Genomic DNA, 27,056 nt, shown 5'->3' on the forward strand with positions numbered 1-27,056 from the left:
TGAGGTCATTTTCACACCGTCAGGGACCCTAAAGGGGCCTACCAGCTCTCTCCCCATGATTTCAGCCTCCTCCTTGCTGACGTCGCAGCCTTGTTGGGACATGGTGGCCATTCACCAACCATCCACTACTCCATCCATCTGGACCATCCAGGGTTGCACGGCACTCATGAGTAAACAAAACGGTTTGAAAATTAGTCTTCATGTATTTCTGAGCCCACTGCAACCGTTTCTGCTTGTGAGCATTGTTTAGATGTGGCCGAATAATAGCTTTATGCACACTTGCAAACCTCTGGAGGATCCTACACCTTGAGGTTCGCGGGACTCCAGAGGCACCAGCGGCTTCAAATACCTGTTTGCTGCTTTGCAATGGCATTTTAGCAGCTGCTCTCCTAATCCTATTAATTTGTCTGGCAGAAACCTTCCTCATTATGCCTTTATCTGAACGAACCCGTCTGTGCTCTGAATCAGCCACAAATCTTTTCACAGTACGATGATCACGCTTAAGTTTTCTTGAAATATCCAAGCACTATTTCACGCTTTTCGGCAGCAGAGAGATCCTTTTTCTTTCCCATATTGCTTGAAACCTGTGGCCTGCTTAATAATGTGGAACGTCCTTCTTAAGTAGTTTTCCTTTGATTGGGCACAACTGGCAAACTAATTATCACAGGTGTATGAGATTGATTACAATGATCCAAAGAGCCCTAAGGGTATGTGCACACGTAGTGACCAAAAACGTCTGAAAATACGGAGCTGTTTTCAAGGGAAAACAGCCCCTGATTTTCAGACGTTTTTTGAGCAACTCGCGTTTTTTGCGGCGTTTTTCGCGGTGTTTTTTACGTCCGTTTTTAGAGCTGTTTTCATTGGAGTCTATGAGAAAACGGCTCCAAAAACGTCCAAAGAAGTGTCCTGCGCTTCTTTGACGAGGCAGTCATTTTACGCGTCGTCGTTTGACAGCTGTCAAACGACGACGCGTAAATGACAGGTCGTCTGCACAGTACGCCGGCAAACCCATTCAAATGAATGGGCAGATGTTTGCCGACGTATTGTAGCCGTATTTTCAGATGTAAAACGAGCCATAATACGCCTCGTTTACGTCTGAAAATAGGTCATGTGAACCCAGCCTAAGACACAATACCATCCATGAGTTTAATTGAAAAACTAATAATTAAATGTTTATGACACTTAAATCCAATGTGCATAATAATTTGGAACACGGTGTAGATAGATAGATAAATACTGGATAGATAGATAGACAGACAGACAGACAGACAGATAGATTAGATAATATAGATAGGACATGGATAGATATGAAATAGATGGATAGATTAGATATATATGAGCTCAAAATCACCATTCACGTTATTATCCACATATTAACTGGCTTTTATAGCCATAGTTAAAGCAAATACGTACATTGATGTGTCGATCCACAAGATGTCCCTTTGTGAAAGTAGAACCACTGAATCAGGAAGTGTTGTCAGAGGGATAATGCATAATTGTTGCAGGCATTAGGTCTGTAATTCCAAACACTGATAATGAACATTTGCAGTTAAAAGTGAGGTTGATGATGTGATCTGATACCCAATGCAACAAGACAATCAACCGGGACCATTATGTCTATGTTACTAAAATGGTTCCAGTGTTCAGTAAAAGCATATGACCTGCATATAACAAGAACACACATATACAAAGAACAGAAATGACAACAGCTTCGCACACTCCCTATAGACCGGCGCAGGTAAGTCTGGGTCAAACAATCCGTTTGACGGGACAATTCTGCAATCCATACCATCTCCAACCGTTTTGTAGAAGTTTCCGGTGGAATCGGTGCGACTGATATGATTCTTTTATGTGGATTTAAATGTTGGTAAGTATAAGTGAAGTCCAAGTCACTTTTCTAACACAGCCGAACAATATACACTGCTCATACTGTTCCTGTCTATAAGCGACAATCCAAAGAATCCTGTTCAGAGCTTCGCTCCTCAACACCCTGTGTTAGGTGTATAATGATGCAGGTGTTTCCCCATGTGATTTAGGGCTTATTCACACGAACGTATAATGCGTCCGTGCTACGCTCGTGGAAATCAGGCGCGTCGCATGGACCTATGTTAATGAATGGGGCCGTTCAGACTGTCAGTGAATTTCACGCAGCGTGTGTGCGCTCGTGTGAATCCGGCCTAAGGGTATGTTCCTACAGACCGGATAGGAATGCGAAATTTACAAGTAGATTTTCGGTGCAGAATTTTCACAGCGTTTACAGTAACACTAAGGGGGGATTCACACAAGCGTGATTTGGCAGCGTGTAGGGCGCGTGGTTTTCGCGCGGCACGCAATGCCCTATAGAAGTCTATGGGGCAGTACACACAGTCTGTGTATTTTGCGCAGCGTTTGTTCGCTGCGCAAAATACGCGACAGGTTCAATAACTCTGCGTATTTCACGCATCACGCACCCATTGAAGTCAATGGGTGCGTGAAAACCACGCATGTCGCACGGAAGCACTTCCGTGCGAACTGCGTGTTTGCGCAACAGCTGTCAAAAGGATGAATGGAAACAGAAAAGCACCACGTGCTTTTCTGTTTCCAAGCATCCAAACGGAGTGTCTTTGCGAGGAGCGAACCCCGACAACCGAAGCTAACTTCACCGGGTTCGGCCAAACTCGTTTTGGCCGAACCCGGCCAAAAAATTTCCGGTCCGCGACGTCGGGAGACATTCACTGTGCATGGTGCTGAAAGAGTTAAACTGTTTCAGCACCATGGACAGTGACTTGTGATCCCAAAATACATGAACCTGTAAAAAAAAAACGAAGTTCTAACTTACAGATTACTCCTGTCTCCTTCCTGCAGTCCGACCTCCCGGGATGACACTTCAGTTCAAGTGACAGCTCCAGCCAATCACAGGCCAAGCACAGGCTGCAGCCAATCACAGGCTGCAGCGGTCACTTGGACTGCCGCGTCATCCAGGGAGGTGGGGCCCGATGTCAAGAGAGGCGCGTCACCATGGACGCGTCACCAAGGACGCGTCACCAAGGCAACGGCCGGGAAGTTCTCGGTAAGTAGGAACTTTATCTTTTTTTTTACATGTTTTTCGCTGTTGTGTTCGGCATTCACTGTCGAGGGTGCTGAAAGATTTAGCTCTTTCAGCACCTTGGACAGTGACGGGCATCGACAAGCCTCATCTCTATGATGCCGGCTGCGCGAAAATCATGCAGCCGCGCATCAGACACGCATGACACACGCAGCTGTCAAATGGTTTTTGCGCTCGCAAAACGCCGCGTTGTTTGCGTGCGCAAAAACGCAACGTTCGTGTGAATCTGCCCTAAAGAGGATGAGATTTAATCAAATTTCATCCTCACTCTGCGGAAAACTTCTGCGCAGAATAGGTGCATGAATTGAGCCGTGGTGCGGATTATAATTACTGTTTGTTGCAGAATTTCCTCATTGAGTTCAATGAGAAAGTCCACAACAAGTGTGAATTGTAGTAGAATTTGCTGCTATTACACTGTATTCACAGCAACGTACGCTCGTTCCGAAAAAACAAAACTTTACTCAGCTCTCTTGGTGCTCAAAAAAATAAACGTGTCCTTGCTCTTCCGGTCGCTTTGTGTACAACCAGCCTCCTATAATGATGTTTCATTACATGCGATTCCTGCAACCCATCAGGCTGCAGCAATCGCATGTGATAAAACCACCTCTGGGACCCGCACCGATCTCTAGAATGGGGCCCCCTAAACCCTGTTCTAGCTTACTCGGCTACTTCCCGGTTAGGTGGTCGGGAGTTACGGAAACAACTGAGCGCTCGCTGAGCTACACTATTTCCGTAACTCCCATAAAAGTGAATGGGAGTTACTGAAACAGCGTAGCACGGCGAACTACGCTGTTTCCGGAACCCGATAGCTACGGAAACATTGTAGCACGCCATGCTAGGCTGTTTCTGGAACTCCCATTCACTTCCATGGGAGTTCCGAAAACAGTGTAGCTCAGTGAGCTCGGCTGTTTCCATAACTCCTGACCATCTAACCAGGATGTGACCGGGAGGCAGTGAGAGCCGAGTAAACTAGAACAGAGTTTAGGGGCCCCGTTCTAGAGATAGGTGTGGGTCCCAGAGGTGGGACCCGCATCTATCAGACTTTTATGGCATATCTTGTGGATATGCCATAATTGTCCAAGACGGGAAAACCACCCTTAATTCTACAGCGTATCCTGCCTGAGGGAACATACCTTTAGAGTGACCTGGTGGAAAACCTGATTGGGCAGAACTACGGGATCTAACCTAAACCATCTGGAGAGACACCTGCATCTTTATACACCTAAGGCCACATTCACACGGCAGTATGTTGGTCAGTATTTTGCATCAGTTTTTTTAAAGCCAATACTAGGAGTGGATCCTAAACGCAGTAAAAATCTTATATAAGCATGTATATATCTTTTCTTTTTTTGTATCCATTCCTGTTTGTGGCTTACAAATTTGGATCCATAAACTGCTGTGTGAAAGTAGCCTTAACCCAAGATGTTGAGGAGAGGATCTCTGAAGAGCATTTTTTGAGTTGCCTCTTATAGAATGTATGAGCAGTAACGTTTATATTATTTGACTATTTTAGAAAAGAACATACATATGTAGCATTTACATCAGTGGAACAAGTTTACATATAAAAAAAAAATCATTTTTTACACCTGCCCCGATTAGCGTCCTCATAGAATAAAATCTGGAACCCTGGTCAGATCCATGATGAATGTTCCTGTCTTTGGCAGGAGGACATGACAGCACACAATGTGCGATATAATCCTATTAATAAATCATTTTCGTTTGTTTTTCTAGATTGTCCTACTTTTGCTTACCTTAATTGATCTACTTCCTCAAAAACGAAAGTTGGTTTTTACCCACAAGTTATGTAACCTGTAGGCACATGCGCTTGGTACAATGGACGATTGTGTACATTTAAGAAGTAAAGTCAGCTGTTAATATTGCACTGGATACAACGCCAGCCACTATTGTTAATAACAAACAGGGTTTCAATGGTTGTTGCAAAATGTTGACTTCAGAGGAGGCCATTGACAGCGGGAGGATTATGTGAAAACTTCCGCATCTGATGACATTTTGTTTGGTTGCCATTTGCTACCCATTGTAGCATAGTAGTTGAACTTGAATATCATTATAGTATACAGTTAAACAGACACGAAAGAAATATATTGGTTGATTCCCACCCACCACTTTTCAATAGGTTTAGCAATTATCGGTATATATATATACATACACCCTCCTCAACATTGAAATTGCAACACCAAGAAGAGAGAGTTTTGGAATTGTGGAAGTCACAGGTTATGCCACACTGAATGCACTTGGGCACTCAAATTATCAAGATTGGCTGCTGGCAGCTCCCTTTGCAATTGCCGACCAATGACATCCCAGATGAGCTTGATGGAAGACAAGTCAGGAGACACTGCAGGCCATGGTAGCACGTTTAAGCCATGCAGGCTGCTCACAGTAGCACGAGCAACATGCGGTCCGGCGTTGTCCTATTGAATAATGGCTTCTGTGACACTTTCAAGAAATGTCCGTACCACTGGTTCCACCACCAAATCAATGTAATGCTGAGCTGCTAGTGTACCTGAAATGAAGACTAGAGGGGTCCAGCTACCGTACATTATGCCCCTCCACACCATAATCCCGGGAGTAGGACCGGTGTGACGTTCCCTTGTGAAGGCCTCTTCATGGCTATCATTGCGTCCGAGACAAAAACGTGACTCATCGCTAGAGAGGGTAGACCTCCATTCCAGCCTCCATTGCCATCTTGCTGTGCAACATGATAGCCTTTGAGAGCGGTGGTGTGTGGTCAATGGGACACCTGTAGCTGGATGTCTAGCTCGTATCCGCATGTCATGCAAACGACCTTCTGATGTTTTGTGTTAACACTGGTTACAAAGTGCGGTTGAAAAAAGACACACGTCCATCAAGTTCAACCAAGGAATGGGAAAGGGAAGGGAAAAATTTCTACACATAGGAGCTTATATTTTTTTCTTCTAGGAAATTATGTAATCCTTTTTTAAAGCCATCTACTGTCCCTGCTGTGACCAGCTCCTGCGGTGACTATTCCATAGATTCACCGTTCTCACAGTAAAGAAGGCTTCTCTCTGGAGATTGAACCTTTTTTTCTCCAGACGGAGGGAGTGCCACCTTGTCTTTTGAGGGGGTTTTACATGGAACAGGATTTCACCATATTTTTTGTATGTGCCATTCATATATTTATATAAGTTTATCATGTCCTCCCTTAGTCGTCTTTTTTCAAGGCTAAATAGGTTTAGTTATTTTAATCTTTCCTCATAACTTAGATTCTCCATGCCCCTTATTAACTTCGTTGCTCTTCTTTGTATTTTTTCCAACTCCAGGGCATCCTTTCTATGAACTGGAGCCCAGAACTGAACTGCATATTCTAGATGAGGCCTCACTAATGCTTTGTAAAGTGGTAATATTACATCCCTGTCCCGCGAGTCCATGCCTCTTTTAATACACGACAATATCTTGCTGGCCTTTGAAGCAGCTGATTGACACTGCATGCTGTTATTGAGTTTATGATTTACAAGTACACCCAGATCCTTCTCAACAAGTGACTCCCCCAGTGTAGCTCCCCTAGGACATATGATGCATGCAGATTGTTGGTACCCAGGTGCATAACTTTACATTTATCTACATTAAACCTCATTTGCCAAGTAGATGCCCAAACGCTTAGTGTGTTCAAATCCGCTTGCAATTCACGAACATCTTCCATAGACTGAACTATATTACATAGCTTGGTGTCATCTGCAAAAATAGAAATAGTGTTATTAATCCCATCCTCTATATCATTAATAAATTTAATAATAGTGGTCCCAGCACTGAACCCTGGGGTACATCACTTATTACCGGGGACCATTCAGAGTAGGAATCATTGACCACAACTCTCTGGATACGGTCCTTGAGCCGAATCTGAATCCAATTACAAACTATACTATCTAAATCTATAGTCCTTCATTTACCCATTAGACATCTATGAGGGACAGTGTCAAATGCCTTTGCAAAGTCCGAAAACACTATCCACAGTGGCCCCTCTGTCTAGGCTTCTGCTCACCTCTTGATAAAAACATATCAGGTTAGTTTGACAACTTCTGTCCTTAGTAAAACCGTGCTAGCTGTCACTTATAATACTATTATAAGTTACAATAGCCCCTCAAACATTTCCCCCACAATGGATGTTAAGCTACCTGGTCTATAAATACCCGGGGAAGACCTAGAGCCTTTTTTGAAAATAGGCACCACATTTGCCTTGCGCCAGTCCCTTGGCCCTATACCAGTCACTAGAGAATCTCTAAATATTATGAAGAGGGGGACAGAAATAACTGAACTAAGCTCTTTAAGGAGTCTAGGGTGTAACCCATCTGGTCCCGTCGCCTTGTGTACATTTATTTTATTTAACTTAGCTTGGATGCCGCCCTGGACTTGGGATGTGACATCCTGTTTCACTTGCAGTACAGAATGGATTACTACGCACCATTCTTCCCATCAGACGATCCGTCCGTGCAGAGGTTCGCCTCCGTGCACCTATTGCTGTCATTACCGTCCATTGTTTTTCCCCCAAACTCTGGGACACGAAACGTCAAACAGTGCTGACATCTTGGCCTAGGCGCGTAGCGATCTGCCGGAGTGATAAACTAAGGTCTCTCGGTTCAAGGATTCTGTCCCTCTCAGTTTGCGACAAGTGGCGATAACTGGCACGGCGAAGAACAGGAGGCATCGCACAATCATCCCACACCACTTGATCCGATTTTTAAGCTTTCATGTAAACAAAACTTTGCTTTCAATCTGACTTTTATGCCACAGATTGGAGCTGGGTGCTTGAAAATTTGATCATTTGAAGATCTTAGTGACACCTGCTATTTCATCGATTTGTATAACCATACGGCTTGCCCTTCTTGGTGTTGCAATTTCAATTTTGAGGAGTGCAGAACCAACATTTTCCAACCTGGTATACAGAGAATACAAATATTCTCCTATTCACAAGGTGGCTCACAATCTATTGTATAAGTCTTCATACTTGGGCCAGTCTTGCAGTATAAGAAACCGCCTAAGAATGTTTTTGGTCTCTAGACTACCCAAGCAAATATAGCCGAAGTTACCCTGGTGAAATTTGAACCCGAGGTATGGAACTAGAGTAGTATCTAAAGCTAAAGTAGTCTTCTGATGACAGGTGGTATGTACAGTACTCACCTAGCGAGATCTGGTGGCATGGCATTTCCCACCAATGTCTTGACTTCCTGGGAAGAAGACGCTGCCAGTTCTCTGATGTCTTGTTTTTAATACATTGCATATTTTAACTTTGTTATGTCTGGTCCCTAATGGGATATGCAGTTTTCTCTCCCTGCTGATATAGTACAGTTTCTTGGGCTAAATAAAGTGCATGGAGTCCAATGCTTGGATTCCAGTGGGTATTTACCTTAAACTGTGCCACATCACTCCTAAAAATCGAATTCGGTTCTTATTTGGTTCTTCCTATATTATACTGTGCACATTAACTGGAAACCAAGAAGGAATGATTGAGGAACCACCAGCCCATGTAAGCCCTGTCAGGACTTCTCACTGCTGGACAGAAGATGTAGATCTCCTTTCATTTAAGGATGGCCATACATTTAATGGTTGGGCTGCCCCAATTCTTTCTTTCCAAGGTAAGACTATGACCATCAATAGTAATACCAAACCAGAGCCGATGTATTGGCCTGGCACAAAATAAGAAGTTGTCATATTATCCATGGAGCAATAGAAACGGTGTCTTAAAGCCCCTTACGTGAAATTAATATACCCCAAAAAACTTGCATGTTTACATTATTGTGAGATGTTAGTCCATTTCTTGGAGCATGTCTTATTCTTATAGCCAAAGGAAATATTTGCATACTCAAGGGAGCCAGTCCTTAAAATATCTTAATTCATCTGAGTTAATAGAAACAAATCAGTAGCCTGAAGATCCTTCTTAACAAAATGCTGTCAAAAATTTGGAAAATCTACAAGTCTGTGTGGAATGTTTATAGAAGCCAGTATATTAAAATAATTGACAGCCCCCCATGCCAACTAGTGGCTTGTAGGAACTGTGTGCCACTGTTTGGAAAAGGGAACCAACCTGCGTCTGGTGTTTATCAGTAGTCAACATCTACGCAAAGCCTAGTAGTCAAGTCTGTTGTTAACTACAAAAATCCCTATGTGAACCATAAACTAACGTAAAAAGAAAAACATGGAACATTTTTATTTATTTTTTTTAAAACTCCACATTGTATTCACATGGTCAACATAGTTTTGTATTTGTTCTCCCTAAAAGACATCACTACAGTAATAACTGGTTAAGGTAACAGAGTATAATTAAGACACGTCCACAGTCTGGAGCATCCCCTGAAGACCAAACTTACACAAAGAAACAATCCAGGTAATTCCAGAACATCCACTTGACCCACCTTCTCCTGGTGGCTTTTGCTTTGAAAGTGTCAGGAATTTTAATGAGACTTCAGACCTGGTGTGACATTTAGACAACACTGTCCAAAATAAAACTGGTTTTATGACTCGAGAGACTTAAGATTTCACAGATTGAAAAGAAGATCTTTAACCATGTAAAAACACATTTTTATCAAAGTTCTTCGCACATTTAAGAGATTCCAAAGAAATACTAGAAAGTAGCCTTCAAGCTATGGCTTGACCTGATAATATACCAGTAATGAGATTTAATTTTGTAACATTTCCATATGTGTAAGTAGGAGGGAAACCTGAACACTAATATATTCCATGTGCTCTGCCCACTTTCATCTATTAAAGGGGTCGTTTAGGATTTTAAAAAAAAACATGGCTGCTCTCTTCTAAAACCTGTGCCATCCTTGGGTTGTGTTGAGGGATGTAACTCAGTCCCATTTACTTAAATGGGATTGAGCTGTAATACCACATTCACCACATGGACTAATGCAATGATGTTTTTGGAAGAAGAAATCAGCCTTGTTTTTGGTTTTGTTTTTTAGTTTAATCTAAATCTCATGCAACCCCTTTAAATAGTGACAATTACTGTTCTTTTTATGAGACTGCTTGAGCTCTGCCACTTTTACTAGCACCAGGTAGGTGGAAAGTGGTTATCATGATTTAGGTATCTCATATAGAAGGGACCACCAATTATCCTTGAAGACATGGTTCATCTTTGAATAAATACAATCATTCTCCATACCAGAACAATAGTCGATTGATCATAGGAGACAGGCGGATCCATGTTTCGTAATACGTATTCAACGGCAACATGAAACTGTTTAGTTCAATGATAATAACTTGAGTGTTGATCCAGTCTGATCGCCGCTTGGGATCAGTAAGGAAATTTTTCCTTTTTAGGGCAGTTTGTATAATGCCTTTTGGGAATTTTTAAAATATTTTTTTGAATCTTCCTCTGGATTTATAGGGGTACTATAGTTTACCCATTTCCCTTCCCTTTCTCCAATCCTTTGGTTGAAGTTGATGAACATATGTTTTTCAACTGTACTAACGATGAACTATGTAGTAGTGTAAGGAGTAATGTTCAGATTGAGGCCAAATTCAGTAAATGAAGAAAAAAATGGCACGTACAAAATGTGTTGGTTTTTTTTCATGCAATAAAATGCTGCATTTTTTTATATAGTATGTAACAAATAAAATAGATTTATAAACTATAAAAAACTATATTTGTTGTATTTTCTTGAATAGTTTTGTAAAGGATCTGCCAGGCACAACTTCTGTGTATACGCCCATGGGTAATCAGTCTGCACCTGGTTCTATGTCTCTGAGACTGACTCCATCTTCCACCACTCAGGATGGCAGGCTTAGGAGTGGGAGAGCCTATCGCAGCCTGGCCAGACGGAGCTAGCTCCCGCCCTCTGTCTATTTATACCTGCCTTTCCTGTTCCTCCTTTGCTTGTGATTCTTCTCGTGTGGTTTCCTGGCCTTGCTGCAGCTCCTAGCTATTTGACCTTGCTTCATACTGACCCCGGCTTACTGACTACTCTCCGGCTCTGCGTTTGGTACCTCGTACATTCCTGGTTTGGCTCTGCTCGTTCACCTCTCTTGTTGCTCACGGTGTTGCCGTGGGCAACTGCCCCATTTCCCTTTGCTTGTGTCCCCTTGTCTGTTTGTCTGTCGTGCACCTACTGAGTGTAGGGACCATCGCCCAGTTGTACCCCGTCGCCTAGGGCGGGTCGTTGCAAGTAGGCAGGGACTGAGTGGTGGGTAGATTAGGGCTCACTGTCTGTTTCCCTACCCCCCTGCCATTACATAATCACAAGCCCATATACCTAGGCTACCCTGGTCCCTCACTCTATTATGGACCCCCTTAAGACCCTGGCTCAGCAAATGCAAGGTCTCTCCCTACAGGTCCAGGCCCTGGCTCAGAGGGTCAACCAGCCTGACGCTGCCATGGTAGTACCCCTCACCTCACCTCTTGAACCCCACCTCAAGTTACCTGACCGGTTCTCAGGGGACAGGAGGACTTTTCTCTCCTTTCGGGAGAGTTGTAAGCTCTACTTTCGCTTAAAGCCCCACTCCTCAGGTTCTGAGAGCCAGCGCGTGGGTATAATTATGTCCCGGCTCCAGGAAGGGTCCCAAGAATGGGCCTTCTCCCTCGCTCCTGACGCCCCTGAACTTTCCTCCGTTGACCGTTTCTTTTCTGCTCTCGGACTCATTTATGACGAGACTGACAGGACTGCCTTTGCCGAGAGTCAGCTGGTGACCTTACGTCAGGGTAAGAGACCTGTGGAGGAGTATTGCTCTGACTTTAGGAAGTGGTGCGTAGCTTCTCGGTGGAATGACCCTGCCTTAAGGTGCCAGTTTAGGTTGGGTCTGTCGAACGCCCTGAAAGACCTGCTAGTTAGCTATCCCTGTTCTGACTCCTTAGACCAGGTTATGGCTTTAGCGGTACGACTTGACCGACGTCTCAGGGAACGACAACTTGAACGGTTTTGTGTTTTTCCCTCTGACTCCCCCATGATGCCTCCCGAGGTCCCGTTGCTTCGCTCTTCCACGGAAGACTCGGGGGTACCTATGCAACTCGGAGCCTCCGTGTCCCCCCGACAACGTAGAGAGTTCCGCAGGAAGAATGGTCTCTGCTTCTATTGTGGGGATGACAAACATCAAGTGAACACCTGTCCTAGGCGTAAGAATAAGCAGCCGGAAAACTTCCGCGCCTAAGTGATCATTGGAGAGGTCACTTGGGCGCACAGGTATTTCCCGTAAATATGAAACGTAATAAAATCTTGCTTCCCTTTCAGGTCTCTTTTGGTGGTAGGTCTGCTACCGGCAGTGCCTTCGTGGATTCAGGGTCTTCTGCTAATATCATGTCTGTGGAATTTGCTATGTCTCTAGCTATGCCTTTGATTGATTTGCTTAAACCTGTCCCGGTAGTGGGTATCGACTCCACTCCTCTTGCTAATGGTTATTTTACTCAGCATACCCCTGTTTTTGAACTCCTTGTTGGCTCCATGCATTTGGAGCAGCTCTCTGTACTGTTGATGCAGGGATTATCGTCCGATTTGGTTTTAGGCCTTCCCTGGTTGCAGCTGCATAATCCCACGTTTGACTGGAATACTGGGGAGCTTACCAAATGGGGTAATGAATGCTTGACGTCATGTTTTTCTGTTAATTCTATTTCTCCCCCTGAGGAGGTGAACACGCTACCTGAGTTTGTTCCGGACTTCGCCGATGTTTTCTCTAAGGAGGCCTCCGAAGTGTTACCTCCTCATAGAGAATACGATTGCGCTATCGATTTGGTACCAGGAGCTAAGCTTCCTAAGGGTAGGATATTTAACCTTTCTTGTCCCGAACGTGAAGCCATGAGAGAGTATATCCAGGAATGCCTGGCCAAGGGTTACATTCGCCCCTCTACTTCTCCGGTAGGTGCTGGCTTCTTCTTCGTAGGGAAGAAGGATGGTGGCCTTAGGCCATGCATTGACTACCGTAACTTGAATAAGGTCACTGTAAGGAACCAGTATCCCCTTCCTTTGATTCCTGATCTCTTTAATCAAGTCCAGGGGGCCCAATGGTTCTCAAAGTTTGATCTACGGGGGGCGTATAACCTTATCCGCATCAAAGAGGGGGATGAGTGGAAGACTGCGTTTAACACGCCCGAAGGTCATTTCGAATACCTCGTCATGCCCTTTGGGTTGTGTAATGCCCCCGCGGTCTTCCAGAATTTCATAAACGAGATTTTAAGGGATTACCTGGGGGTATTTCTTGTAGTGTACCTTGATGACATACTCGTGTTTTCCAAGGACTTGTCCTCCCACATTGATCATGTCAGGAAGGTGCTCCAGGTCCTTCGGGAAAACAAACTGTTTGCTAAGACCGAAAAATGTGTGTTTGGGGTGCAAGAGATACAATTTTTGGGTCAAATCCTCAATCCTCATGAATTCCACATGGACCCCGCCAAGGTCCAGGCTGTGGCGGAATGGGTCCAACCTGCCTCCCTGAAGGCATTACAGTGTTTCTTGGGGTTCGCTAATTATTACAGGAGATTTATTGCTAACTTCTCGGTCATCGCTAAGCCTCTTACAGACCTCACTCGCAAAGGTGCTGATCTCCTCCACTGGCCTCCTGAGGCTGTCCAGGCTTTTGAGGTCCTTAAGAAGTGCTTTGTCTCGGCTCCGGTGCTGGTCCAGCCCAACCATATGGAGCCATTTATCGTGGAGGTTGACGCATCCGAGGTGGGAGTGGAGGCTGTCTTGTCCCAGGGTACCAGGTCCCTCACCCATCTCCGTCCCTGTGCCTACTTCTCCAGGAAGTTTTCGCCCACTGAGAGTAACTATGATATTGGCAACCGCGAACTCTTAGCCATTAAATGGGCATTTGAAGAGTGGCGCCACTTCCTTTAGGGGGCTAGGCACCAGGTAACGGTCCTTACCGACCACAAGAATCTGGTTTTCCTAGAATCTGCCCGGAGGCTAAACCCGAGACAAGCTCGATGGGCATTATTTTTTACCAGATTCAACTTTTTGGTTACCTATAGGGCTGGGTCTAAAAATATTAAGGCCGATGCACTGTCGCGTAGCTTCATGGCCAGCCCTCCTTCGGAGGAAGATCCTGCTTGTATTTTGCCTCCTGGTATAGTCGTTTCTTCTATTGATTCTGATTTAGTCTCTGAAATTGCGGCTGATCAAGGTTCAGCTCCCGGGAACCTTCCTGAGAACAAGCTGTTTGTTCCCCTGCAACTCCGGCTAAGCGTACTTAGGGAAAATCATGACTCCGCACTATCTGGTCATCCAGGCATCCTGGGTACCAAACACCTCATTGCCAGAAACTATTGGTGGCCTGGGTTGCCTAAAGACGTTAAGGCCTACGTCGCCGCTTGTGAGGTTTGTGCCAGGTCCAAGACTCCCAGGTCCCGACCAGCGGGCTTACTACGTTCTTTGCCCATTCCCCAGAGACCTTGGACCCATATCTCCATGGATTTTATCACCGATTTGCCTCCATCTCAAGGCAAGTCGGTGGTGTGGGTGGTAGTAGACCGCTTCAGTAAGATGTGCCACTTTGTGCCCCTCAAGAAACTACGCAATGCTAAGACGTTAGCTACCTTGTTTGTCAAACACATCCTGCGTCTCCATGGGGTCCCTGCCAATATTGTTTCTGACAGAGGGGTACAATTTGTTTCATTGTTTTGGAGAGCCTTCTGTAAAAAGTTGGAGATTGATCTGTCCTTCTCCTCTGCCTTCCATCCTGAAACTAATGGCCAAACTGAGAGGACTAATCAGTCTCTAGAACAATATTTAAGGTGTTTTATCTCTGACTGTCAATATGATTGGGTCTCATTCATTCCCCTCGCCGAATTTTCCCTTAATAACCGGGTCAGTAACTCGTCAGGGGTCTCCCCCTTTTTCTGTAATTTTGGGTTTAATCCACGGTTCTCCTCCGTTTTACCTGGTAGTTCCAACAATCCCGAGGTAGAGGTCGTTCATCGGGAACTGTGCACAGTCTGGGCCCAGGTTCAGAAGAACCTAGAGGCGTCCCAGAGTATACAAAAAACTCAGGCTGATAGAAGACGTTCTGCTAACCCCTTGTTTATGGTCGGGGATCTGGTGTGGTTATCGTCTAAGAACTTGTGCCTTAAGGTCCCGTCCAAGAAGTTTGCTCCCCGGTTTATAGGGCCGTATAAGGTAATTGAAGTCCTCAATCCTGTCTCCTTCCGACTGGAGTTGCCCCCATCTTTTCGTATACACGACGTGTTTCATGCCTCCCTCCTTAAACGCTGCTCCCTGTCCTGGGCTCCCTCGAGGAAACCTCCTGTTCCCGTTCTCACCCCTGAGGGGGTGGAATTCGAGGTGGCCAAGATTGTGGACAGCAAGATGGTCCAAGGCTCCCTCCAGTACCTGGTCCATTGGAGAGGATACGGGCCTGAGGAGAGGACTTGGGTACCCGCCCGGGATGTTCACGCTGGGGTATTGGTCAGGAAGTTCCACCTTCGTTTCCCCAATAAACCAGGTCCACTTAGAAAGGGTCCGGTGGCCCCTCATAAAATGGGGGGTACTGTAAAGGATCTGCCAGGCACAACTTCTGTGTATACGCCCATGGGTAATCAGTCTGCACCTGGTTCTATGTCTCTGAGACTGACTCCATCTTCCACCACTCAGGATGGCAGGCTTAGGAGTGGGAGAGCCTATCGCAGCCTGGCCAGACGGAGCTAGCTCCCGCCCTCTGTCTATTTATACCTGCCTTTCCTGTTCCTCCTTTGCTTGTGATTCTTCTCGTGTGGTTTCCTGGCCTTGCTGCAGCTCCTAGCTATTTGACCTTGCTTCATACTGACCCCAGCTTACTGACTACTCTCCGGCTCTGCGTTTGGTACCTCGTACATTCCTGGTTTGACTCGGCTCGTTCACCTCTCTTGTTGCTCACGGTGTTGCCGTGGGCAACTGCCCCATTTCCCTTTGCTTGTGTCCCCTTGTCTGTTTGTCTGTCGTGCACCTACTGAGCGTAGGGACCGTCGCCCAGTTGTACCCGGTCGTCTAGGGCGGGTCGTTGCAAGTAGGCAGGGACTGAGTGGTGGGTAGATTAGGGCTCACTGTCTGTTTCCCTAACCCCCTGCCATTACAAGTTTCTGAACTTTTTACCTGTTTTTACCCCATTTTTTTCTTATTGATATATTTGTGGTTTGACGGTCACATAAAAAATCTCAGATACCATGTCATGTGTTGTGCCGTGGGCGCTGACCGCCAGCACATTATACTCACCGACAGCCACAGGACACTGAGAGCTTGCCAGCGTCTCCCTTCTCGGAGACGCGAGCACACACGGCTGCAATGTTCCTCTGTTTCCTCTAGGGCTTAAAGGGCCAGCGTGCGCACATGTGAAATGTTCCCTACCCAATCCCAACGCACCCTGGACAATAAAAAGGACTCTGCCCTCTTCCTCCTTGCCTCAGCTTTGTTGTATCTGCCCATGTTCGTTATTGCAAGTTGTCCTTTAGTTTTATACTGTATCCTCTGTTCCCATATCTTGTAATTGTGTTTGTTCCAGTGCAAAGTCTTGTGTTGGAATTGAGTGTCTGCCTCGCCAAGTGTCTGCCACGCCACGTCTCTGCCATGCCACGTGTCTGCTACGCCACGTGTCTGCCACACCAAGTGTCTGCCGCGGCTAGTGTCTGCCAAATCTTCTATCCAGGTGCTCTTGTCCTAAAGACTAATCATTGACTGTTGTTTGGCCAGCTGCCTCAAAGCTATGGCGGAGCGGCCTAGTGGGTCCACATACCCCATAGCCGTGACATCATGTTATTCCTTTTTTTATTGTTCAAACATTATAAATCCCCAATATCCAGTAGTCGTGCAGTGTGTAACGGGCTTTTTACTGATGTGGTCCAAGAAAATGAAAATTTAAATTTTTGGAAATGTTCTTAATTAAATGCTTCATGTATGAGGATGCGATACATCTGTTTTTTTTTTTAGTTTTTTTTTTAAATCATTGGGTTTAGAAGAGCTCCGGGTATGGGCTAGTCATAAGATATAAATAATATATTATAGTTTCCCTCAAGTCCACATCCAGGCCAAAGAGAATTTGTCTTAATTCTAAATACAGGTTTCCTCCGTTCTCTAAGCAACAACTTAATAAAAAGTTAAATTTAGTATCATTATTATTTTCTATACGTCATTCCATACAATATTAGAAAATACGCTGAGAGGAACTTTCACAAGAGGCTGTTTCCTGTCCAGGGCTAGAAATTCACATTGACTGCTGCATTTATAAGCCTAAAAGGAAAAGGAATATCTGCCAAATCTAAATTTATTGTTGAGATTTATTTTGGTCTTTTTGAATTTATATGGGAGGATATTTATGAGGTTCTGTGTTATTATGAATGATCTTCACGCTAGTATCGGCTCTGCTTCGGGACTCTGTGGAATTCCCTGACATCGCTACCCATATATGGACAGTGTGTCAGGGTCTTCCCCAGAGCGGAGTTCCGGGCAGAGCGCTAGTACAGGCTCTGCTCCGGGACTCTGTGGAATTCCCTGACATCGCTGTCAACATATGGACAGTGTGTCAGGGTCTTCCTCAGAGCGGAGTCCCGGGCAGAGCGCTAATATCGGCTCTGCTCCGGGACGCTGCGAAATTCCCTGACATCGCTGCCCATATATGGACAGTGTGTCAGGGTCTTCCCCAGAGCGGAGTACCGGGCAGAGCGCTAGTACAGCTGGAGTCCCAGTCTACAGGGGGCACTGCTGTGGCAGCATCTACAGGGGGCACTGCTGTGGCGGCATCTACAGGGGACACTGCTGTGGCGGCATCTACAGGGGGCACTGCTGTGGCGGCATCTACAGGGGGCACTGCTGTGGCGGCATCTACAGGGGGCACTGCTGTGGCGGCATCTACAGGGGGTACTGCTGTGGCGGCATCTACAGGGGGCACTGCTGTGGCGGCATCTACAGAGGGCACTGCTGTGGCAGCATCTACAGAGGGCACTGCTGTGGTGGCATCTACAGAGGGCACTGCTGTGGCGGCATCTAATGGGGGCACTGCTGTGGCGGCATCTACAGAGGGCACTGCTGTGGCGGCATCTACAGGGGGCACTGCTGTGGCGGCATCTACAGAGGACACTGCTGTGGCGGCATCTACAGGGGGCACTGCTGTGGCGGCATCTACGGGGGGCACTGCTGTGGCGGCATCTACAGGGGGCACTGCTGTGGCGGCATCTACAGGGGGCACTGCTGTAGCGGCATCTACAGGGGGCACTACTGTGGCAGCATCTATAGAGTCCCGGGCAGAGCGCTAGTACAGCTGGAGTCCCAGTCTACAGGGGGCACTGCTGTAGCAGCATCTACAGGGGGCACTGCTGTGGCGGCATCTACAGGGGGCACTGTTGTGGCGGCATCTACAGAGGGCACTGCTGTGGCAGCATCTACAGAGGGCACTGCTGTGGCAGCATCTACAGAGGGCACTGCTGGGGCAGCATCTAAAGGGGGCACTGCTGTGGCGGCAACTACAGGGGGCACTGCTGTGGCGGCATCTACAGAGGGCACTGCTGTGGCAGCATCTACAGAGGGCACAGCTGTGGCAGCATCTACATATGGCACTGCTGTGGCAGCATCTACAAAGGGCACTACTGTGGCAGCATCTACAGAGGACACTGCTGTGGCAGCATCTACACAGGGTACTGCTGTGGCAGCATCCACACAGGGCACTGCTGTGGCTGCATCTACACAGGGCACTGCTGTGGCAGCATCTACATAGGGCTCTGCGGCAGCATCCACCGAGGGCACTGTGGCACTATCTAAAAAGGGGCTGCCCAATCTTGACGTGTGCTAACTGAGCCGCCGGACTGCATTTATTGACACTTAAACTGGAAAGCTGGATTGTTGAAATAAGCACGTGGAGAAATCTTTCAAATTTTAAACCTAGCGGTATTATTATAGTAATATAGTGTTATAGTAGTTGAAATAACTAATTGATTAACAATAATTTTGTATTGTAACAAATTTGAAATTCATGCGGCCCGACCACTTCACATTTTTTCTATATGCGGCTCACTTACACGGCCGAGTTTGAGACCCCTGCTCTATACATTGTTAATGTGCTAAATGACTATTCTAGCTGCAAACGTCTGGTTTTTAATGCAATATCTACATAGGTGTATAGAGGCCCATTTCCAGCAACCATCACTCCAGTGTTCTAATGGTACATTGTGTTTGCTAACTGTGTTAGAAGGCTAATGGATGATTAGAAAACACTTGAAACCCCTTGTGCAATTATGTTAGCACCGCTGTAAAAAGTTTTGCTGTTTAGAGGAGATATAAAACTGACCTTCCTTTGAGCTAGTTGGGAATCTGGAGCATTACATTTGTGGGTTCGATTAAACTCTCCAAATGGCTAGAAAAAGAGAGCTTTCATGTGAAACTCGACAGTCTATTCTTGTTCTTAGAAATGAAGGCTATTCCATGCGAGAAATTGCCAAGAAACTGAAGATTTCCTACAACGGTGTGTACTACTCCCTTCGGAGGACAGCACAAACAGGCTCTAACCAGAGTAGAAAGAGAAGTGGGAGGCCCCGCTGCACAACTGAGCAACAAGATAAGTACATTGTAGTCTAGGCGCCTCACAGGTCCTCAACTGGCAGCTTCATTAAATAGTACCCGCAAAACGCCAGTGTCAACGTCTACAGTGAGGAGGCGACTCCGGGATGCTGGCCTTCAGGGCAGAGTGGCAAAGAAAAAGCCATATCTGAGAATGTCTAATAAAAGGAAAAGATTAATATGGGCAAAAGCACACAGACATTGGACAGAGGAAGATTGGAAAAAAGTGTTATGGACAGACGAATCGAAGTTTGAGGTGTTTGGATCACACAGAAGAACATTTGTGAGACGCAGAACAACTGAAAAGATGCTGGAAGAGTGCCTGACGCCATCTGTCAAGCATGGTGGAGGTAATGTGATGGTCTGGGGTTGCTTTGGTGCTGGTAAAGTGGGAGATTTGTACAAGGTAAAAGGGATTTTGAATAAGGAAGGCAATCACTCCATTTTGCAACGCCATACCCTGTGGACAGCGCTTGATTGGAGCCAATTTCATCCCACAACAGGACAATGACGCAAAGCACACCTCCAAATTATGCAAGAACTATTTAGGGAAGAAGCAGGCAGCTGGTATTCTATCTGTAATGGAGTGGCCAGCGCAGTCACCAGATCTCAACCCCATAGAGCTGTTGTGGGAGCAGCTTGACCGTATGGTACGCAAGAAGTGCCCATCAAGCCAATCCAACTTGTGGGAGGGGCTTCTGGAAGCATGGGGTGAAATTTCTCCCGATTACCTCAGCAAATTAACAGCTAGAATGCCAAAGGTCTGCAATGCTGTAATTGCTGCAAATGGAGCATTCTTTGACGAAAGCAAAGTTTGAAGGAGAAAATTATTATTTCAAATAAAAATCATTATTTCTAACCTTGTCAATGTCTTGACTATATTTTCTAGTCATTTTGCAACTCATTTGATAAATATAAGTGTGAGTTTTCATGGAAAACACAAAATTGTCTGGGTGACCCCGAACTTTTGAACGGTAGTGTATATATACATACATATATATATATATATATATATATATATATATATATATATATATATATATATATATATACAGGATGGGCCATTTATATGGATACACCTAAATAAAATGGGAATGGTTGGTGATATTAACTTCCTGTTTGTGGCACATTAGTATATGGGAGGGGGGAAACTTTTCAAGCTGGGTGTTGACCATGGTGGCCATTTTGAAGTTGGCCATTTTGTATCCAACTTTAGTTTTTTCAATGGGAAGAGGGTCATGTGACACATCAAACTTATCGAGAATTTCACAAGAAAAACAATGGTTGGTTTTAACGTTACTTTATTCTTTCATGAGTTATTTACAAGTTTCTGACCACTTATAAAATGTGTTCAACGTGCTGCCCATTGTGTTGGATTGTCAATGCAACCCTCTTCTCCCACTTTTCACACACTGATAGCAACACCGCAGAAGAAATGCCTCCCGATCTGACCCCCTTAGACTTTTATCTTTGGAGTCATCTGAAGGCAATTATCTATTCTGTGAAGATACGAGATGTGCAGCAACTGAAACTACGGATACTGGAAGCCTGTGCTAGCATTTCTTCTGCGGTGTTGCTATCAGTGTGTGAAGAGTGGGAGAAGAGGGTTGCATTGACAATCCAACACAATGGGCAGCACTTTGAACACATTTTATAAGTGGTCAGAAACTTGTAAATAACTCATGAAAGAATAATGTAACGTTAAAACCAAGCACACCATTGTTTTTCTTGTGAAATTCTCGATAAGTTTGATGTGTCACATGACCCTCTTCCCATTGAAAAAACTAACGTTGGATACAAAATGGCCGACTTCAAAATGGCCGCCATGGTCAACACCCAGCTTGAAAAGTTTCCCCCCTCCCATATACTAATGTGCCACAAACAGGAAGTTAATATCACCAACCATTCCAATTTTATTTAGGTGTATCCATATAAATGGCCCACCCTGTATATATGTAAATTTTGAAACATTGCAGTTTTTACACTGGCCATTAGAGCAGACACAATAGGCTGACATTTCCTGTCTCCGGCAGCTCACTTGCCAGATTTTCTGTGTAAACTGTGACAATATGAGTGGAGTTATCTCAAGCAGGATAAGAACATGATACACTGATACATTATGAAAGTGACAGTAATGTGAACAAGGGCTGCAGGACTGATCAATGTGGACAAGGCATTGATGGTTTAGTAGAGGGGAGACTACCAACATGTAGTAGCCCCTGCATGTTCATCATGGTCACCTCTGCCTGACCATACCTAGACTCATTTAGGCACTTCCTAGGAAGCCTTGAATATTCATTAGGGAGTCCCTGAAGTTTTCATTAAAGTGGCTATAAACACAAATAATTGGCTCAAAATTAAATATATTACTCTTTAACCCACATACAAATTTATTTTGTATACTGTAGTAAACTTATTTTCAATATTTTGCATTCTTTTTGTTTTTTGGAAGTTTTTCCATAGTTGTCTATATGTTTCCCAATCTTACTGCCATGGGGAACTCCTGCGCTCATTCCTAAGGCTGGATTTACACGAGCCTGTGCGTTTTGCGTGCGCATCATTATGACACTCTGTTTGTATGTTTGTAAATAGAAAAGCACGTGGTGCTTTTCTGTTTTCAATCATACTTTTTACTGCTGTTGCGCGAATCACGCACGTCACACGGAAGTGCTTCCGTGTGCTGCGCGTGATTTTCATGCACCCATTGACTTCAATGGGTGCGTGATGCGCGAACAACGCACAAATATAGGACATGTCGTGCGGCCCCATTGAGTAACATAGGTCCGTGCGAGGCGCGTGTTTTTTTTCGTATGTCCAACTGGGCGGGCGTGTATTGTGTTTTTAACTGGGCGTGTTTACTTGTTTTACTAGCTGGGCGTTGTGAATAGAAGTGTATGATGCTGACGAATCAGTGACCAATCAGCATCATGCACTCCTCTAGATTCATTTACACAGCACATAGTGTTCTTACTAGAACGATGTGCAGCCACATACACAAGTTTCCTGATTGTCCTGATTATGAATACACATGACATCCAGCCTGGACGTCATGTGTATTCACAATCCTGACACTTCTGAATCTTTTCTGTGAGATTTCCAGCAAGGGAAACGAAATCTCGTTTACCTCGTAATCTCGCGAGATTACGCGTGGCTTGCTGGAATCTCACAGAAAAGATTCAGAAGTGTCAGGATTGTGAATACACATGACGTCCAGGCTGGTGGTCATGTATATTCATTATCAGGACACTTGTGTATGTGGCTGCACATCGTTCTAGTAAGAACACTATGTGCTGTGTAAATGAATGGAGAGGAGTGCATGATGCTGATTGGTCACTGATTCGTCAGCATCATACACTTCTATTCACAATGCCCAGTTAGTAAAACAAGTAAACACGCCCAGTTAAAAACACAATACACGCCCAGTTGGACATACGAAATAAAACACGCCCAGTTGTCCATTTCAAAGCTCATTTGCATATATATAAAATAGCTCATAACTTGAAATTAAAGTTTTAAAAAAACAAAAAAACTTTACTGTTATCTACATTGCAGCGCCGATCACATGCAATAGGAGATAGGGATTTGAGAATCTGGTGACAGAGCCTCTTTCACAAGTATTTGAACATGTTGAAATCAGTTTGCCATCTGTTCTGTCAAAGTGACATATATATAACTACTACTGTGTTCTGAGGAACCCCTAATCAGGGTTTGGAACCCTGGTTGGGAAATACTGGGCCAAACTGATCCTAAAAGCATCTTCTTTTTACCACTGGGGCCCTGGGTTCAAATTTGACCAAGAACAATATCTACATGTAGTCTTTATGATCTTCACGTGTTTGATCATCTCTGTACAACGCTGCTGAATATATTGGTGCTATATAAGCAACAGGAAATAAATACGAAACAAAATAAATAGAGAATAGTAAAAAAGGTGACTGATGCTTAATTGAGGCAACGGATGCAAATTTTGTTTTTTCCTTTCTTTCCATACTTTTATTCTGAAAATGTAATAGAAAAAAACAAATCGTTTTGAATATTTTTTTTGTGGCCAAATATATATATTTTTTTCAACATGTACATTTTTGCTCTTTTTTGCCTTAACAAAAAATATACACGTCGTGTTGTGATGGGCCTAACTGAGCAGAATTTTTAAGGGGGTGCAGAGGTAGCGGTTTCACCTGAGCCCCTGGTGTCTGAGGGGGGCCAGAGGGCACTCTGCCACATGGAAAGATACCAGTATTATAAATGGCACATGGTAGTTGGGGGGCACTGTTACAAGTAACGCCTTTGTATCAACCTGATTGGAATATCTCATGAGCGGTTGGATCAGCTAAATGATTTATTATAAATTAATCATTTTAGTGAAACTGAACAATTGAAACAATGGTTTATTTTTTATTGGTAATTGAAGACCTTTATCTCACCTGAAAATAGTGGACAAACAGGTTATTGTTAAGATGAAGACATCACAAACATGACTTTTAGCCTCTGGGAAATGCTTGTGGACCTGCAGGATGATGGAAAAATGATGAACTGTAAGAAAAACAATGACTCAGGGAAAAGAAGGTGGAAAAAACGTAACTGCTGACAATAGAGGAACAAAAAAAAATATATATATAGGATATGTTTGACTATAATAGGTCTAAGGCTGTAAGCCACCCATTATAACGTTTTAGCCCCCACAAAAACAATTATGAAATGTTTTCAACTTTATGAAACTTTAATTAAAAAAAAAAAGCAAACATAATTACATAGTAAATATCAAATCAGATTGAATGGTCACAGCAGATTAGAAAAGAGGGAACACAAACTTGAATCGAGGCCCTTTAACCCAGTGGATTCTTTGATCAATACTGATAGCATCATTTAATTGCTGTCAACAAAAAGAGGGGCTTTCCTAGAATCATCCCTGTTTATGCAGACAGTCCAGGGCCTAACAAATGCCCCAGGGCTGTTCTGTTAGAATACCTGCAAATCATACAGCAAAGGACAACAAAATATCAAACAAATGATGGCTGTTATAGTGCAAAAGCAACATGCAAAAACAAAAAAAAAATTGTCCTCAAGTGGACTACTAACGGTATCGCTGCCACTATTCAAGCTAGTTGGGATGTGGACATTTTTGTGGCTGTATATTTTATGTTAACGTGTATATATAAAAAGTTCTAGTTTGAAAGAATTTTTTCCCTTGTTGTTGTAAATAATTGGATGCATTAAAGGATTATATAATATAAAGAAAAATGTTCAAATAGAGAAATGAATATATCATAGTGCACTGTACAGGCCAAATATAATTAACCGTGGCATAGCTATAGGGGGTGCAGAGATTGCCATCATGCCCAGGCCTGGCACCGTAGGCCTCTCTGCCATATAGGAGAGCAGCATAGGTCAGTGCTGAGGTACGCCAATCATGATAGTTATATGATAATAACTATAAACTTGTATTATGTATATGGGTCCTACATGATATGAAGGCCATTTCACACATCAGAAGATTACGGTTAGCGGGTGGGCCCCGGTCAGAGTTTTTCTTTTGGCCCCAGATCTTCAAACTACATATCTGAGAATACATCATCACTGAGATTGGGGTACTTTTTGCCAACCCCCCAGCTATACAGAACATGTGCAAATCCAACTAAAAAAAAGTGATAGACCATAGTGGTAAGTGAAGTGATCTTCTCCACAGTCTGCTTCAGATAGGGTTGTCTCCTGCTGGACACCATGGGCGTGAATATTTTTTGTAAACACATGAAAGCCATTACTACTGAAACGAACCAAATTAGACTATTAGCATTTGTGAGGTGTGTTGGGGGATACGGTACAAGTTTATGAGAGAGTTTCAACTTCATCTCGTATGTACATACCATCCATTCTCTACTGTGTAAGTCCATTAACCGCCCATCACCTAATGCTCATGAGGGGTTGGGATTAAAAGAAAAACTAAACACAGCATATACAAATATAGCAAACCCTTACTCAAATGTCTGCATATTAGCCAGTAGCAATTCCTATATCTACAAATCCTAATTTTTGTCAAGTTTCCAAGAAAAAAATACATGAAATTCGACTGCAAATACTATAATACCCCTTGCAGTCCAACCAGAGCCAGCCTTATGTAAAATGGTGCCCTGTGCGGTGCCTTTGTGGGTGCTCCACCTCCCCATATGGTGCATAACCATACTGTGCCTCATCATATATGCCATGCAGCGTGGTGCATAGTGTCTAAAAACACATCCATACAGTTTAAATCAAGCACAGTAGAAGGAAGTCGGCACCACTCTCAATCTTCACAGCATGGAACAGGCAGATAGATGCAAGTGGAGTCAGGGTTTCCTCATTTAAGCAAACTTCGGGCGGTGCTCAGCACAAAAACAGACGATCTTGTAGTATGATATAGATGAGAGAAATGAAAATGCGGCACTCACCCGTTTGCAAATCTTCTCAACTTTATTGTGTCACCTTGGCGAGGGTAAAAGCATTACAGGGAGGACAGCTAGTTGTAGGTTACAGCCTGTTTCGCGCTGGAGATCGCGCTTCTTCTGGGAGGTCAGAAGAAGCGCGATCTCCAGCGCGAAACAGCGCGAAACAGGCTGTAACCTACAACTAGCTGTCCTCCCTGTAATGCTTTTACCTTCGCCAAGGTGACACAATAAAGTTGAGAAGATTTGCAAACGGGTGAGTGCCGCATTTTCATTTCTCTCATCTATAACATCCATACAGTTGCCTAAATAACAATACAGTGCTGCCACCACCTACAGTGCAAAAATAATATACTGTACAGTGACCATATAGCAGCTCCATACATAAAGTAAATATCAGTGCTATACAATGCAATATATTAAGATGTGTAATGATAACAAGCCTCGGGTGCCAGGCTATCGGAGGTGCCCCCTTTAGCAGGGGCAGCTGGTGTGCCCTGTGCGACCACACATCTCCAAGGCTGGCACTGAGTCCTACAACTGATTTGACAAATGTGAGATGATCTTCATAGAACGTCGTTCAGCGCAAAACAATTATTAATACAGTGCCTTATATGCAATCTTTTTGTCATGGATTTGATGGACCGCCATTGCCTATAGGGCCCCTATGCAGCTGCTTATATGGCCTATATATATTTTAATAACTATGTATGCAAATCAGAAAAATTTCACCAAGCAGCAACATTAGTGATGTATGCATCGGAACGTAATGTAGAGGTAAAGCCGAGAGGATTATACACAGTAAAAGCTGGATTTTTCCATCAGCATGGAGGAAATGCTCTCCGGGCTTTACACTGGCCACGCGTGACTCTGTTATTTGATGTATGACTGTGCATTTTCCTCTCCAAACAACGTGTGGTTTGCAGATCTACAACTCAGCAGTGGAGGGGAACCAGCTCCTTACGCTGTAAATCCTTGGTCACACACAGCGAAGACTCAGAAATCCCTTTATTAATGTTTTTCAAAACAATATCAGAACTTTTTAATAAATATTAGCGGGGAAAAAAAAGAAAC

Source organism: Rhinoderma darwinii, chromosome 4 (genome assembly GCF_050947455.1).
Source record: "Rhinoderma darwinii isolate aRhiDar2 chromosome 4, aRhiDar2.hap1, whole genome shotgun sequence".
Lineage (NCBI taxonomy): Eukaryota > Metazoa > Chordata > Amphibia > Anura > Rhinodermatidae > Rhinoderma > Rhinoderma darwinii.